This window comes from Paralichthys olivaceus, chromosome 23, assembly GCF_024713975.1.
Source record: "Paralichthys olivaceus isolate ysfri-2021 chromosome 23, ASM2471397v2, whole genome shotgun sequence".
Classification (NCBI taxonomy): Eukaryota; Metazoa; Chordata; class Actinopteri; order Pleuronectiformes; family Paralichthyidae; genus Paralichthys; species Paralichthys olivaceus.
The window spans coordinates 9,305,748-9,319,917 of NC_091115.1; positions in this window are offsets into that span (position 1 = coordinate 9,305,748).

Sequence of the window (14,170 nt, forward strand, 5' to 3'; positions counted from 1 at the left end):
TTTCAGAGTGCTGTCATGATGTCCATCTTTATACAGTCTATAGTAATACTCCATCCTGTTGTATGTCTAAATTGACAAATTTTGTTTAGTATTTCATCGACCGTACGTGAATTGATGTCTCGTTTCCTTTATGAGCTGACAAATTAAAGCCAATGAGTTTTCTTAGAGGATATCTCAGGAATGTTCTCTCAAACAAATCAGACACACACGCAGATGACTTGTCCTTATTCCCTTCTTTCTGGCCTGCTCGGCAGTAATACCCCGGTCAGCCATGGTCACAAGGACTCTGGGGGAAATAAAAGTGACAGATAGATACCTTTATTTTTTCATTTTATAGCACATCACATTCTACGAGGTTGTGATGCTTTACCAGTTCAATAAGATATTAACCATTATGGAAGATGCCAAAATCTGACCTTCACCTTACCCAAGACAAACACACTGTAAGGCACCGTCTGACACAAATGCTCAAAATCATACTCAGTTTAACCTGCTAGTGAAAGGATTATAATTGCTTTCCCTTTGTCCAAAGCTCAAGTTCCAAAAATTATTATTTTTCAATTTCGAACAGTTCATTAGACGTTCAAATGAATGTTCCAATTTCAGCCCTGATGGACAAAAAGACAATTACAAAAATTCAAAATATGAAATGTCTTGAAAACTTCCATTTGGGGATGACACAGTCAAGCTTTTCAGCCGTTTCTTCCTCTGTTGTCACTGTCAATTTGTGTAAAATGCATCATGGGATACCGTGACCAGACAAGTCCAAGCTCCTGATGCATCCCTGATAAAACCAGTGAATCTGCAACATCTTCCTCTGCCACATACAAAACTGAAGCAGGTTATGCCATGAATGCACCATTGTGTGTTTAATTGTGATGTACATGAACACAACACTGTACAGTGATGAAGTGACACTGGTGCTTGGAGCTTATTGAAGACAGAGGAAGGATATAGATTGTTTAGATATACAACCCTGCAGAGGAATAATTACATCTTCTAATTGCACCAAGTCGGAGCTCTCGTGGGAGCAGCACTGCTCCACGCTGAAGAAAGATTAATAAGGAAATGATGAGACTGGGAGGGGAAGCTATGATTTAAAGATCTGGACAGGCCAAGACTTAATCACTTCATCTGGTTTGTATTTGAAGCCATGAATCACAATTAGCAAGAATTAAGATCATTCTTAGGTAGCTGTATGTCAGTATGTCTCCATGATTGGATGCTGCCTCTGTGTCAGCCAGAGTTGATTTACAGAAGTGATAATATTTTTTAAAAATCAGCAAAGATATGAGAAATGAATGTATTTTTCATTGTGGCAGTGAAATATCTAAAAAAATGAAGCCTTTTCACAAAGTTCAATTTCACTTGACTTCTAAAATGTTTTTGTATTCATCCTATACTTCATCAGAAAGATCCCAATGAGTTACAATATCTCATCTACACACACAAAACTCTGCAGAGTTAGAACATAAATAAAGACACACAGGAAATTAATTGTTAAAAGGAAATACAGAAAATGTAAAGGGAAGAGTAAAAGCAATGACAGTGTTCTATGAATATTGATTTGAGTGTGCATGAAAAAGCAAAAGGCAGATTTACTCCGCTCCCCGAGCAACTGGGACCTTGAGAAGACTTTCCTCATAAACTGTAGCTATTGGGACCAAATAAGAACAGACTAGATGAGTAGAGTGGTAACTTCCCTTCTAAAGCTTTTGCAATGAATATTAATATGTGGGTTTTTTTTCCCTCTTAGACACAGTGATGTACATTGAAATTTGATTTGTGATTGCACCAGTTACAAACTGCAAGGCAGCATGGGATACGACATCTTCTTTTTTAAAAGGGATTGAGATGCATGCATATAAATTACATCACCATCACCTCATACTGACAAAAAGGTACTTTTCTTTTTCTAGCATTAAAGGAAAAGCATTTCTTAAATGACTGGGTAACCAACAAATTATTTGTATAAGCAAAACCAACAACACAAAACCAACAACAGAAACTCAGAGAACCAACTGAAGGTGTTGATCCTCTGACAGCAAACAACCAACTGCACCAGGAAACCAAACCTCCTTATAAACCCTCCCAGCCGCAGCTGATTGCCACCTGCTGAGGGAGATCCCAGGTGCATCCCATTGCTCCAGATGAGCTGAGGAACCTGTGACCTGTGATCTCCATGTGATCCCCATAAAACTGGATAGACTCAAACATCACAATGGTGATAGTCTGCTGGATCATAATCAGACTCTGCTCTGTAACATGTAAACAGGAATAAAAAGATTTAAATAAACTCTGCAGATCTATCGTCTGAATTGAATTTAAATCCCTGACATTCTCTTCATATTTTGTTCATAGCTGCTACTGTTGTTGTCTTTTATAATAAATGATTCCCTATCTTTGCTGCATTGTCCACATCCCTTTGTCTGCCCATGCTAGTCACTGTGTACTGCATCCGCTCGCCATTGTCTGACTTAATTATGGCTGAATGGGAGACAATGGGTCATTTAATTGATGGGCCTTTCTCTCAGAGTACAGGTTCTCTATCATCCACCGCCACAGGTCCTCAAAATGTCCACCATTGTACCTGTCTCCTCCATATCTTAATTATTAGCAAACCAAACAGTCGTCCTGGTTACCTGCAGATAAGCCGATGAGCTAATTCAGTTAGCTTGTTATCTCATCGGCGGAATGGTAAAATGAAAGACGCTGGGAAATCATCTAATTATCCACTTTGATGTATTGTCCCTTTGTTAGTATTTGATCAGTGAAGAGATTTGCTTGGCTACGCTGCTGCTGAAATCCAGGATTAACAATATGCTCTTGTTTTTTCCCTCTCCATCTTTGTATCCAGTTTTTTTTAATTATTCAGATTCTGATCTCCCTTTTCTTACTCTCTAGGTTCACAAATACTCAGTCACCCTTTCCACAGAGCCTCTTTACCATCACCTGGGGTAATGTTGGAGGAATGCTAATCTAGGATTCAGTTTGATAATATGTATATGAAATATTCACACTTCTCTCTTGCATCCTACAGTTTGCTGTGAGCTTCCTCTTTGTGGAAGCATGCGTCTTATACTGGCGGAGTCTCTCTCGGGGAGATGCATCTGTGTGTGTGTGAATGACATCAGGGGAATCGCTCAGACGAGCATCCTACTTGACAGTTGCTCGCCACCATCCGAGGCAGAGGCACCAACGTCCTTCAAAACCATCTGCCTGTCTTTCGTCGCTAATTGATTTGTCCTTGGAACGGAGGTGTCTGGGAAACGCTTCAGGGGGAAAATGTGCATTTTGACAGATGCTCTGCACGAGAATGCGCAATGACACCGAGGAGGGCGGGGCCTTGAGCGGAAGGCGCTTTCTTCGCCTCGAGGCTAAAGAGTAATCTTTGTAATTCGTTGAGTTGTTTAAACAAAGCGGCGGGGAGCTTAATGGCGAGGCAGCGCAGCAGTTTTTACAGCACCAATCTGGTTTGTTTTCCTTTTTTTTTGGATTCAAAGTACTAAGTAAGAACTTCTCTACACTTCTCTCGTGCCCTCTGGTAGCTCCTTAACTAAGCCAGCACTTTTCACAGTCTGCAGGGATTTGTGCCAAAATGCAAGAAAACACTATCATAGGAGGGAGCAGGCTCCCTGTGTTTTTTGATACGGCCTCAAAAACAGTTTCCCATCAAATGCCCAAAGCATTGAACTCAACACAATTTTTTTTTGACACAATAATTAATGCAGGAAGTTGGTAATTCAACTTAAAAAAGAAAAACTGCAAGTCTAATGTCTTAAGTTTGAGTTTAATGCTCCGCAACAGATTTTTTTTATTTTACACACAATTGCACATTAATGCTCCTACTTCAAAAGAAAACATCCCCATTAAACTGGAAAATTATCTGTAGAAATGTAGGTTATTATTTTTATGACATGCACTTAACAAAAACACAACTTTATGGGCCAAGTCTGCTGAAGGATATGCAGACGCACCACAGAAGGCAGTGATGTTCCTCACAGACAGGAAACACATACAGAATAATTCAGTTATTCCTCTTGTCACAGGCCAGGGTAAACCACAATGTATGATCCATCATTATCAAAACACATCTGAAATACTGAAGCTTAAAATATTCATAAACATTCGGGTTCAGTCCAGTGTGACAGAAAGTCCTTTTTAATGAGTAAGTCTTTGGTGTTTGGGGTTATGTGTACAGAAAATTTTTACTTTTAACACCACATTCATGTCTTCAATGCCACAAAAGGCAGCTTCTGCTGCAGCGGCCTGGCCTCTGAATTACCATTCAAGCTCCAGCATGAGGGACCAGCTCGTCTCACACAGACACAGCCCACTAATAATTGCTCCGGCTCCAAGGATCTATTCCCTGGTGCTTATATTGAACAAGAAGAGAAGCTAATATATTGGTAATTGCCGTCAGAAAAAAAAGTAATGCCTCATGAAAATAAAAGAGAAAAGCAAATGTATTTGGTATGTTATATAAAAAATAGAATTGCTCCCCTGCTGTTGTATCCCTCCACCAACCTGTGCAGAATCCCCCCCACCAATTCATATGAAGTCAGCATGCCCTTTAACCTTTGACTTCTGAGATCTAAGTTGAGTCCAAGTGACATGTGATCAAAATTTTAAGAAAATCACCAAAGACAGTCCAGAGATATAATGTTCAAGAGGCCAAAAACACATGAGGCCACTGTGATCTTTGACCACACAACTCTATTTAATCCATGAGTCTAAGTAAAAATGTGCCAAATTTGAAAAGGTTCTCCTGAGGCATTCTTAATATAATGTGTTCACAAGGTACAAAATATCCTGTGAGGTCACAGCGACCTTTGACCACCAAAATCTAAGCAGTTCACACTTGAGTCAAACTGAACATTTGTACCAAACTTGAAGAAATTCCCCTCAAGGTGAGATACCGTCTTCACAATTTCACAAGAATGGAACTAATATGGACAACCTGAGAACCTAACACCTCCTACCGCCGGCTGATGCAACATTTGTGCCTTTTTAAATATACATCCTAGAATATTCTACAGCCCACCTCTTTCTTCCAGATAAAAAAAATTCAAAAGGCCAAGGTCTGCACAGAAATGCAGCTAAAGCGTCCCATGGCCATTTGTGTGTCGATGTAAGGTTTTATAAATGCAGGTTTGATTATTTGATTGTGCTTGTGATCGCTTCCCCACTAACCTGATAAAGGCTTGAACGCCTCCGTTGGGGCTTTGCGTCCAGTCCTCGGAGGCTGTGGGCTACAGAGGAGACGATTGACCATTTGCATTTAGATTGTGTGTGGCCCCGTGATTCAGATATAGGAAGGCCGAAAGAGAGAGCCCGAGAGATAGAGGCTTTCTATGGGGGCCCTTGGTTTGTGTGTGTGTGTGTGTATGCACATATGGACGCTTGTACGTGCTCATGGTGGAGGTGGTTCAGCGTTAATAGCCGTGTCTATCTCTCTCTCTCCCCGTGGCTTTCCTCAGGCCTTCACCCAATCAGTAATGAAGGATTGGAAGATGCACAGAATAAGCTCCACTGTTGCTTATTGCTTATTAGGGGGCCTCGGCACCCTGAGGAGAACATGGAGGTACATATAAGGGGAATTTAAAGAGGTTCCATCCAGTGAATGGGTGGATTACATGATTATGAAGAGCCCTGCAGGAAGGTTCTGACGCCAGTGAAAGCAACCAGCTGGGAATAAGGTAAAACATGAAAATACAAGTAAACAGAGCAGGAGAGATGGATATACATAACATTTGCCCGAGTAACGTTTGAGAGATTTAGTGTTTAAACAGCATTAAAATACGTGTTAACAGGTAGATTAGCTAAACCTCAGTATGTCACGCTCAGGATTAGAGCTTTTAAGAAAAACAACCAAGCCCTTCATAGAGCTGAGGAGCTGGGTGAGAGCTCCCTGTTGGTTTCTCAGTACAAGCCAGTCCTCCAATTTTCTACTATTCATCCGATTGGCAGGTTAATTTCAAGAGGACCCCAGAGGGGCAGAGTCGTTTGTGAGGTGACTCTCAAGACCCCAGGCTCCTTCCCGCTTGTTTGTTTATTTTTTAGTTTGCAGGATTACGCAAAAACAACCGGATGGATTGTTGCCAAACTTTGGGAGGGGGCTGATGTGGAATCAGTCTGTGTTCAGTCGCTTTTTTCAACGTTTTTGTTGATTTCACAGGAAATAATTCATGGATCTGGATATAAAAAATCAAACACGTTTAAGGGACTGATATTTATGACTGTGAGCAACCTACCTGCCCTATTGGATATTTTCATTATACGACAGGCACCAGAACATATACTCACTTTATTACAGTACAGCTCAGTGGACTGATAGATGATGAGGACATTAGGTTGTATTGTTAGCAACCTGGGTTTTCCTGCATCACAAACCAGAGCTCCAACCTTTTCACCTCTCTCATTCACTTGTAACTCTTTAGGTAGTAAAATATCTGAACCATGAAAATTACTTCCGCTACCCCCCAAAAAATCTGGTTTTATCTTGAATATATCTTAAGTCTTGTAATGTTTTAGTCTAATGATGCGTCCAGGAGCTAGAAAAGCAATATATCATCCTATCTTATCTCTTATCTTTTCTGCATCTGTGAAAACCTTCCCCACTCTCACTTCGTCAAACAGCGATTACTTATCCAACTATTACTCCAGATAATGAAGAGGCCTGCTCCAGAAATTACAGAAACGCGTCGATGCAGCTGACAGGTGATGATTTTCGTGACAAATCTTCTCATAAAACCAATCGAATAGCGTGTGCAGCAAATGTAAGTTTGTTAAGTTGGCGCGGAGGAGACAAATTCACCACATAGATTGCATGTGAAGTTGTCTTTATGAACTGGTGGATATTGACTGATATTTACAGAGCTCTGCAGTGTGAAACAGTTCCTTATTGTAATCGATCCCGAGCCTTGCACTTCTGTCATACTGTCAAATAAGTCGTTTTGGTGGAAAGCTGTTGGATGGGGTTTTTTCGTGCTAACTTACTTTCCTCGCTCAGATGAATCTTTTATTGATTCCAACCTTCACAACACTCGCTGCCAAAGTCCAGAGGTGCAGAGGTGTGTTGGTGGTTTGAAAAGTTCAAGTTGAATTCAGCTTGTGCTTTCAACCTTTATTACTTAATAAGTCATATACGCTCAGAAGACAGAGTCAGCAATATTGTCAGTGTGCAACACAACTTATTTACAGGATCTACAGAACATTTAGGTCTCAGATTGCCTGAGGGCAGCTTGACAGCAGAGATGGAGACATCCTTTCTTTCTAGAGGATTTGATAAATGAATAAACAATGGAAAGGAACCAAGGAAGATGAAATTTTCTGCTAATCAGCTGTGAAAGATCTGTGCACTGTTGGGGCAGCGTAGATTCTCTCTTTTCAGTTTGACTTTAAAAAGCTTTTGTGTCAGATTATGTTTTGAAATTGACTGTTTGCTATTACAATTGAATTTTTTCCGCAATTGATGCTTGAAATTCAGAGTTTGGATATTGATGTATATCTGGGGCTTATTTTTGTAGAGATAAGTAACAGGCTTCAACTTAACTGAACAAAACTGGGCTTTCAAAGTTTGTCATATCCATCTGCAGCTCTGTTGCTATGCAACCTCAGGGACGCAGGTCACAGAAATCCTCCGTAGACCAAACCAGTTCATTTGGGATCGGTTGTGATCCACTAGATTTGCTCACTACTCCTGTTTCTTCACTGAAACATCAGTGCAGCTTCTTGTGAAGCTGATCAATCATCAAATCAATCACATTTTGTTTGTCTCACTTCCTGTGTTCCTTTTTCACAGCTTCACACGGGTGTTGAGCAGGGGAGGCACCATCTGTGCACCTTCGCTCGAAACAGAAAAACACGCCACCTCCATGTTTAAAGATAATGTCGCAGAGCCACTTGTTCTGGAAATCCTCTTGCTACCGAAATCAATTTGCTTTCATCAGACCTAATGACACTTGGTTTGGGGCTTCATTTCCAAGCAGGCCATTCAGGGAGCCATTCATCGAGGATGAAGTAACTTGGTGAAAACACTTCAGTCGCCAATGATCCATATGGTCAATAGACTTTGGCTGAAAGGGATCTAAAGAAAAGGGCACTCTAATTGTATCTCTGCTGGGTTTAAAACGTGAAGAATATATACATTTCTAATGATGTGGTATTGATTTATTCACCTGTTTATTTACCTGCACGTTCATTCTCTTATTCGATTTGTATATGTTTTTAAAACTGTTTGTGTATTTGCTGAAATAAAGCACTGACAACTGGCACATTAGCTGCTGATGAGTAGTTGTAAGGACGATAATAAAAAATAAGGCTGGAAACGCTGAATGAAAAACAACGGTAACACAGCTGTGATGATTTTGGACAGACTGGCCCTCAAGGGCAACATGACTCAACGCGTACATCTTGAACTACTTCTGCAATTTGATATCAGCAAACTAAAGTTTTAATCAGACATTTCAGGTATGCATTAACTATCAGACAAACCAAGCAAAATCCCAATTAAAATGGGTTTCTGTGGCGCGGTTGATGTGCACATATATAGATCGGCGGACTGCACATCAGGAGCACTGGGACATTTCCCAGGTGACCCTAACCCTGTGAAGGACTGTTACACACCCGGACGCAGTTCTGTCATTGAGGCGGATTTGGCAGATATTTGTCTTTTCACCACATACATTTTGGAAGTGTATTGATACACTCACTGCAGATACTAAAAATGATTTTCCCTCTTGTCGGGCATACTTCTGTTTCAGCGGGGCAGCATTTGGTGAATAAACCAAACCTCCACCTTGTAGCACCTGCCGAGCGTGTTGCCTTTTTAATGTCTGCAGGGCGTCTGCATGGAAGAGGAGAACAGATGAGTTGCTTTCAGCTTTTTAATGAGCATGAGCACTAAAAAGAAAAAAAAATCTTCTTATGTATGTTTTCATTAGAATATTTGAGAAAACTACTTTGTGGAAAATGCTGTGTTTCTTTTTTAAACTTCTGTTCTCTGCTGGAGGGAGCTTTGGATTCCCTCAGAGCTGAGCAGAGAAAGTATTCCCAGTACAACCTTCTAAACCACTGAGCCCACCGGGACTCCCGCAGTAAACCAGTAATAACTGAGCGAGATAAGGAGCCGTCAGTCAGATCAATAGCCGAGCACATCGCAGGCTAATCAAAGGCTTCACCCCCGCAGGAGAGCGTGAAACAGAATATGTTTGTCTCTCAGGATAAACCAGGTGTCAGATCGGCCAGATTATGAAACCAGCTGCAACCAAGCGCTATTGTCACCACTGAGACAGAAAAGAAAGCCATTTGAAAAAGGTCTATTTCAAAGCATTACGCTGATGTTTTATACATAACGTGTCACCAAAATATATATATTTTTTAAAGTGAAATTAACCATTTAGAAGGAGGTTTTCTCATAATGTGGAGCATTTGAGGGAAAACTGGAGGAACCACTGTGGGAATTTGCTTTATATTTTTTATCATCTTGTCAGGTTTTCTTCATTTTGAACACTTTTACATTTCCAGTTGTTTTTTTAGACACATTTTTAGAGGCAAGAAAAGATTAAGTGTGTTTTGGTGTGAATATTGCATGACTCCTTTCGGACATGCACTGAAGTCCAGACATTTATCTAAAATTTTCAGCAGGGGCTCTGTGTGAGAATGCAAAAGTCAATTGCTCCTGATGTTTGGAACGTGGAGATGTCAACTTGGAAAGAAAAAGACTTCAGAATATTTTCTTTTTGTTGTGAATGAGTCTGAACCAGACAATCTCTGAAAACAACTGTTCCACACATCATCTGAGACAGCTATCGTTGGCACCTTACACTCACATAACATCTTTTTCTGCCTCCACCAGGAAAAGTTCCAGCCTTTTTGTCCCTCACCACCCCCCATCTCTTTCTGTTCCTCTTCCATTCCAATTATCTCGAGTGTAGATCTGCATCGGGGCAGAGGCTCTGAATATTTCATAACGCTCATTAAGCCACCTATACTGTTGCTACTACAGCACCACATGAGTTTTCAATCTGAAGTATCAGCCTGGTCTGTGGATGCAGACATTTAACACTTAAAGGAGCGCTGCAACACTTGGAGCCAGAGTCTGTGCAGTTGCCACGGTAGCAAGGTCACAGTGCTCAACCAGTTGTAACAGTCAATCTCAGCTGTCACTCATGATGTTTCAGCACTTTATACAATGAGCAAAAATAGCATCTTTTCATCATTTGCCTCGTCGAATCGTTAGAATTTTTGGTTTGGTCCAAATCCTGTCCACTAACATGGAGGAGGCAGGGTATATTACCCACATTTCAGTCAGCCACCAGGTGGCTATTGAGATGTTTTGGCTTCACTTTTGGGGTGTAGTCATAAGGTCCATCTTTATGTACAGTCTATGGTGCTAAATCTCAACGTCAGCATGACAGAATTTAGGCGAAGAGTAAATTTAATTGTGAATAAAAACCAATGATAAAAAAACTGTGCAGTGATAGTGGTGAAAAGTCAGTGTCTGACATTAGTTCCACAGCATTTCATTTAGTTGTTCTTCAAGGGGATAACACAGTGAAAAGAAATATCCATTTTGTTAAATAGAAGTCTGAATGAGCCATCAGTGCATAATTGAGTCCATGAATAGAAGTTTAATGAATGGAAAATTATCAGTCATTACTCCACCTTAATAAGTCATTTAATCCATAATAAAACACCAGTCTTCATTCTGCTGCAAAGCCATAATGTGTGATGGCACGACAAACAACACTGATTAATAAAATCTGCATCTGCACAACGTTCATTGTGTATTTTGTGTGTACAGAGAGAGGGAGTTTTCTGTACACACACCTTCCTCACATTAATATACGTGGGAGCAACCCAGAGAAACACCAAGTTTACTTCACTGGAGCAATTGGGGGTTAATTGCTGTGCTCAAAGGCTCCCTGAGTGGTAGCTGCTGAGTGGGAGCGACCATTACTCATTTAACACAGAGGATTCCCCACGAGGTGTAAAGATTCCAACTGGCAAATTTCCACACACTTCACCAACCTTTGGGCTACATTCACTTTTACAGGGTGTATGAATTAAATACATTCAGTACCCCACCCATACCCTTATCTTCTCTGGCAAGATTTAAAAATTATGCAGCACATTAAAGCTTTGTATTATTCACAGGGATTCCGAGGCTTGTATCTTTTTAACTACCTTTTAGAAACCACCAAATTATTGTAAAATTGTAAAGAATGAATAAACGTGCATTCACTGACATTAACCTTAGCTTTAAAAATTCCCCAGACCCAGTTAATTTTTAGCGGCCAGCAACCGTGTAAAACACAGATTAAATGACTGTCTCATCACTTGGATTATTTCTTTATTATTTTGTTTCACCATATCGGACTGAGACACAGCTGCTGATCTCCGTCATGGCAACACCATACATCTAATCCTGGTTTGCAATTTCTCAACATTTGTTTTTTTGCTGCAATGCTTTATGCTGAGTGGGTTTACAGAGCTTTTATTTTGAAAAGTTGCAAACATTACTCTGAAATAGCCAACATGCAATATATGACTAAAAATCCAAGCAGCTTAGTAAATCATTCAAACGTTCATATAAGCCACACATGTGAACAGGAATAAAGCAAATTCAGTTTCATTTTATGAAGAGCATTGACTCCTAAATCTGCACTGCAGATAAACCAGGTAGGATGACTGTTTATAAAAGGCTCTGCACACAAACAATAAAAAGTGAAACAAAGAATATTGTGGAACAGTTTGAGGAGGACTCACTAATGATAAGGAATAATTCTGAAGTAGCCCCAGAGCTTTAACACAGGACATGAGAAGAGCCCATTCTAAACAGGCAGGTTTAGAATGGCCACTGTTCCAGATAATATTAAAGCAATATAAATAATCAGGGTGACATACTGCTATTTCTGAACTAAACAAGTTCAATCAATTCAGCATTACCTGAAGAGCTTTTTAATGGTGGCACACTGTATATTGACACAAGGACGCACAACATCCACAATCAGTGTCTCGTATTTCCCATCACATCCTCTAAAGCAGCGTCTCGGTAAAAAACACCTGACTTTGTTCTCGCCGCGCTCACTTGCCGCTGCTTCAAAGGCGTCATCAGATTAAAGAGAGCCAGAATACCTTTGCTTTTTCATCACCACAGCGCCGGGCCCACTCTGCTTACATCAGCTGTTTGAATTTGAATGAGACAGACATAGATGTGAAGAATGGTTGAAAAGGAGTCAGGGTATAATGAATTCACACATTTGTGTTTACGTGTTTGGGGACACATCCTGCTGTGTGGACGGATGCAGATTTGAGGAAATAAACATCTGTAAAGAATTCTCCCCCATGTCTTCCTCCTGCACCTTGGCACTGAGCACTTTCATTTTTGTCTTTTTGTCAGGAATGTTACCTGGATTGAACTTGTTTATTTTTGTTTTTTTCATGCTTCTTCAATATTTCGCTGTACTTTAGTACAAAAGTAACAGGTTTTAAAGTGGTCCTGACACTTTTTCTATGGAATTTCTTTTTCAAAAGTCTATCAATGTTATATATGTTATATCCATCAAATACACTTTCCTGCTGATAGTTAGCTAAAAAGAATGAGACCACTTTCATGTGGATCCCTCTAATAAGTACAAAACTATATTGGGTGGCAGTTAGCTTCACAAATATCACAACACTACAATTCAGTATTCATCCCTGTCTCGGGTTGTCTATCCCACTTTTGTAATCATGATATATAGACAAACCTTCCCCCCTTGCAGTCACCTCACATAAGTCTGTAAAAAAATGTATGGACTGAAACTGAACTGGTTGGTGGAGGCATACATCCACAGGGTGATAGTTCCCTGTAGTGAGGTTTTGAGGAGCTGTTTGACAAATTGAACTTAAATGCTTCCCCCTGTTCCCAGTCTTTATGCTAAGTTAATCTAATGGGCTGCTAACTATAGCTTCTTTTTTAACAAGTAATACTGAGAGAGGCATCAACGCTCTCACCTAAAAGTCTTTGACAACTCACTGTAAATAACTATTAGCAATACTGAGCATGTGCCAGTACAGCATTTAATATACAATATAATTCTTCTGGATCTAAAATGAAGTATTTTAAAACTTTAAAAAGTGTTTTTATTTCATCTTGAAAGAGATATTTCTTTTACGCATTCACATTATATGAAACATTCAAGCCAAGATAGGTGATTCCATAGTCTACGTGTTTATCATGTTGATGTTCTCTGTTTATATTATGTTGAAAGCAACTTAAACCTCCTCACCTTAGCATTCAGTCACATATTCTGGTCCAAACGTTGTGATTCATACATGTATGTAAATTGGGAGCCTGTTCCAGGGTTAGGCTACCTCATGATACCACTGGTGTGGAACAGATCAACATTTAAAATACATTCAATTATCTTTGCTGTGCACATTGGGATTAATCATTCGTAATCATGGATTGACTGCAACAAATTATTCCTTCCTGTGCCGCTTCTGTCACACACATAGAACTGTGTGGATATTATACAGGGGAGATGGTAGCTTTGAGAAACGTGGGTGCGGAGCTTATACCTGATTTAATGTTATGCATAAAGGCAGCGGTGATGTCGATGCCAGTCTGATGTCTCATTAATTCTTCAGTTCACTGGGCTGTGGACAGACACAGCAGATTGACAGGGGATGAGGAGACTTCACCGGCGTCTCCTCAGCGCTTTGACTACAGTTAATCTTTGATGCTTCCTATCGTTAAATGGACAGGCACCCCCCACCTTCCGCACGTGTACCCTCCCTGCACCCATAACCAACCCCCCACAAACACACACTGTCAGTCAGTCCTCCAGTCAGTGTGAATGCATGAATACTGTAAACTGTAGCGACAGGGTAAATTACCACATGTGCTATCGAGCCACACAACATCAAAATGCTTTATGACTTCCTGCGGGTGTGAGTATGGAGGTTTGGTTCGGTCTGGAGGCAGATGTGATGTTTCTCCAGGTGCGGCGATCATCGCAGTTTCCATTCATTCTCCCATGTGCTCAATTAACAGTCATCTTCAGTAGCTGTAGCAGATTGCACCCTATTGATCAGCAGCAGCACTTAGAACAAGAATTTTCCCACATTATGTACAGTACCTTACTCTGACGTCATGTATTCCTGGCCTGACACCACCCAC